Consider the following 4442-nt stretch of genomic DNA (forward strand, 5'->3'; position numbering starts at 1 on the left):
CGAGGCAGGAGAGAGAGAGCCCCAACCGGCGCCCTCACCCCTCCTGGCCCAGCGGCCACCGCCTGTCCCGGGCTCGGGCTCCAGGGTGTGCAGCCCATTGGGATGAGCCCGACCGTGTCCGAGCTGCGTGTCTTGTCCCTGCTGTTTGTTCCCTAAGAGGCCTTTGGTTTGCACCCCAGGTCTCCGGCCGTGTGACCCTCACTGGGGGGCCGGGACCTGTTGTCATCGTGTGCAAAGCCCCGAAGGAGCTGTTCCCGCAGGAAAGCCGCAGGCTGGCCAGCCCGCAGCTGCCTCTGTGCTGAGTAACACTGGCTAGTCGTCACATGCCCATCTATCACAGCTTTGGTTGTTAATGTAAAACTACAAAAATATTAAAATGATTCTTTAAAAGTAATAAATAAATAATAAACATAATGGTCAAATAGGATCATAGGTCCCTGTCAAGCAATACCTGGTTACGTTTAATCATTGTGCCGATTAAAGACTTCACAGGCAAATGCAGAAAGTTAAATATTTGTAAACAAAATTTAGCTCTTTTAATATTAAGAAGACTATTTACCTAAGCAATTAAAGACCTAATGGTACAGAGAACATAAAATAATTTTAATAAAACACAGAATATTTGCTTTCTCTTTATAATTTACTAGAGGCCCATTGCACGAAGAGATTCATGCAATAAGCCTTCCCTTCCCCTGGCTGCCGGCACCAGGGACCCAGGCCTTTGCTCCACCAGAGCCTTCAGTCTTCGAAGCTCCCTCTCCGCCTACGCCTACGTATTCAAATTAACCGCCATCTTTGTTGGGTTAATTTGCATACTCTCCTGATTGGCTGGTGAGCATAGCAGAGCGACGGTCAATTTACATGTTTGTCTATTATTAGGTAAGATTAAGAATATACCAATATCTTGACTGATGTAGCTCAGTGGTTGAGCATCAACCCATGAACCAGGAGGTCACGGTTCAGTTCCGGTCAGGGCACATGCCCGGGTTGTGGGGGGTATGGCATGCAGAAGACAGCCAATCAATGATTCTCTCTCATCATTGATGTTTCTGTCTCTCTCCCTCACCCTTCCTCTCTGAATCAATAAAAAGAAAATTTAAGAAAGAGTATACCAATAGTATAGAAAAACTTGGTCCTTTTTTTCATTTTTTAAATTTCTTTATTTGATTAAATTATTACATATATGTTCTTATCCTCACATTCCCCCCCCCCATCCCCCCCACTCATGCCCTCATCCTCCTGTTGTCTGTGTCCATTGGTTAGGCCTATATGCATGCATATAAGTCCTTTGGTTGATCTCTCCCCCTTACCCCACCCTCCCCTACCTTCCCTCTGAGGTTTGACGGTCTGATAGTTGTTTCTCTGTCTCTGGATCTGTTTTTGTTCATCAGTGTATGTTGTTCATTATATTGCATAAATGAGTGAGATCATGTGATATTTATCTTTCTCTGACTGGCTTATTTCACTTAGCATAATGCTCTCCAGTTCCATCCATGCTGTTGCAAATGGTAAGAACTCCTTTTTTACAGCAGCATAGTATTCCATTGTATAGATGTACCACAGTTTTTTAATCCACTCATCTGCTGATGGGCACTTAGGCTGTTTCCAAATCTTAGCTATCGTGAATTGAAAACTTTGTCCTTTGAACAGAGAAAACTAAATTCTAATTTTTGATATTTACTTAATTAAACTCTTTTTTTGTTGTTGTTAATCCTCACCTGAGGATATTTTTCCATTGATTTTTATTTTTTATTTTATTTTATTTTTTATTCACAGCAGCTTTATTGGTAACAGCCCAAAACTGAAGCAACCCAAATAGCCACTAACAGCTGAGTGGACAGAAAGCGGCAGTATCTCCGTACAATGGGACAGCACCCAACAATACAAGTGAATAAACCATTGGTACATGTAACAGGATGGGTTAATCTGAAAACAACTGTGATTAATGAAAAAGCCAGGGCCCCACTCCCCAGGAAGCATAATAATCTAGAAAATGCTTGTTGTTGTTTGCAAATCGTGGGAAAGGGGTTTGAAAGAACTGGGAGGAAAGGGCCCTAAAGGAGCCCCTTGTGCTTTGCTGGACACGTTCACTGTCGTGATTCCGGTCATGGCTCCTCAGGCGTGTACACGTGCCGAACATGTCACACTCCTCGTAGGTGCAGTCTTTTCATGTCAATCACACCTCGATAGAAAACACACGTATTCGCCCTCCTCTTGCCAGGTCACATCTGCCAGCTATTCTGGTGCTACCGTATCCCTCGCCCCGTGATTTAAAGGGGGAGCCCTGAAGCGAGGGATGAAGTCCATTCATTTCCACGTCACACACGGGCATCCTGTGCCCTCTCCCGGGGCTGCTCTCGTCAGCGCTGGTGCAGTGATGGCCATGCCTTCAGCAGCCCCAGGAGGAGGAACCCACGAACCTTTACTCTGACAGCGGCCGTGGCCACAGAAGATGCAGACGTCTGAGGGTCCTGAGAATTTCTATACCCTCTCCTCCTACACGGGCATTTGTAGACGACCCCTTTATAACAGACACACAACCTCTCATTTCCAGTCAGCCCCGCGCAGTGGTCTAAGTATTGCTACACAAAGCATGACTCGCACCTTGCCCTGCAGGCCTTCCAGGCGCTGACACCTGCCCACGGATCCTGGACACCAGGGACTGGCTCCCATAGATCCAGGGGACAGAAAGCCCCCACACGTGCTGGGGAGGATGGGACGTCCTACGAAAAAGGGACCCAACTCACGGTGTTTCCAGAAGCGCTGGCGGTTTCTCAGCACGAACTCTGGCCTCCAGAGAGCCTGGGCGTCCAGGCCGCAGGATCAGGCACACCACGGTCTCAGTCGTTCCCCGCAAGCCTCCGACAGGAATGCAGACCAGGCCCAACTGGACTGAGGTCTGTCCTCTGCCCTCCTGCTGTCTCTTCTCAGGCACATGAAGTTGGTGCCAACAAAGGTGCTCCTCCCTTTGTGTTGGCAGAACCCAGGTTCCTCTCAATCGATGTCCCTCCCACAGGGAGCAAGCCCTCCCGGAGTCGCCATGACGCCCTGCAGGCCTGCACTGCAGCGGACCCGAGCCGCGGGGCAGCAGTTCCACCGGTGGGGGATTGGAAGAGGACCAATGACTTAGAGTCCAGGCTGCTTGAAGGGAAGCCTGTGTGGGAATGCCCAGCAGACTCCCTCTCAGATCCTGTGGCCAGAGCTCGACCACGTCCTCTCAGAACCCGTCAGGGGAAGTGTGGACCTTCCATGGCTCGGAGCATGCGGATCCCCGCCAGGGAATGAGCGCGTGTGCAGGGTCTGCCTTCCCTGAGCTACTGGAGTGATTGACACGCAGGGGGACCCACAGCTGGAGGCAGCGATGGCTTCTGCCAAAGGCACTGGCACTGACAAAACCGTCAACAGCTCTAGGCAGCTCGGAAAGTGCAGCGTCGCTCATGAAGACTCCCAGCTCACGGCATCCACGGGGAGTGTCCCAGGCGGGCGCACGCCTGTGCGAGGCTCGCCTGCAGGCCGTGCTCCCTCGGGGCCAGGTGCTCACAGAGCTCCCTCCGGTGCGAGGCTGAGGACGAACACGGAGAGGCTCATACCCCGAGTCACAGGCCCTTCCTGAGTGTGAGCCTCCTGAGGCTAAACCAGTCTCAGACGCAGCCAAAGGGCCCCCGAAACTGCCGCGTCGTGAGGCCTGGCTCCAGCGTGAACCTTCTGGTGCCGAGCCAGATGGGAGCTCCTGCTGCAGGCCTTCCCGCACTCGCTGCACTGGTCCGGCTGCTCCCCGGAGTGAAACCGCTGGTGCTGGGCGAGGGTGTCCTTGCGGCGGAAGGCCTTCCCGCACTCGCCGCACTGGCACTGGCACGGCCTCTCCCCGGTGTGCACGCGCTGGTGCTGGAGCAGGTGGGAGCTCCTGCTGCAGGCCTTCCCGCACTCGCTGCAGTCCTAGGACCGCTCCCCGGAGTGAAACCTCTGGTGCTGGGCGAGGGTGTCTTCGCGGCTGAAGGCCTGGCCACAGTCGCTGCACGTGTAGTGCCTTTTCCGGGGTGCAGTTTCCGGTGCACCTTTAGGTGGGACAGGTGCTCGAAGGCCTCCCCACACTCCTCACACACAGGTGCTGCTTCCCCGCTGTGAGTGTCCGGGGGAATGAGAGCCGATTTCTCCTGGGACACACTTCCGCGGGGCGGGCATCCGACGGCCCCCCTTCTGTGTGAGTCACCGCTTGTCCAGCGGCCGGAAGGTGCTCAGGAAGGCGTCCCGTCGTCACTGCGGCTGAAGAGCACCCGTGCCTCGCGCTGCCCCTGGTGGCGCCCGGGGCTGGCACGGTGTGGGAAGACTCAGAGCCCAGTCCCCTTGCGTGGGCTCAGCCCACAGTGAGCGGCCGGTGCCGGAAGAGGCCGGAGCTGCCCAGCAGGCCCATCCCACCCTCCCTGCAGGGACAGGGCCTCCCG

Source organism: Myotis brandtii, unplaced genomic scaffold (assembly GCF_000412655.1).
Source record: "Myotis brandtii unplaced genomic scaffold, ASM41265v1 scaffold130, whole genome shotgun sequence".
Taxonomy (NCBI): Eukaryota; Metazoa; Chordata; class Mammalia; order Chiroptera; family Vespertilionidae; genus Myotis; species Myotis brandtii.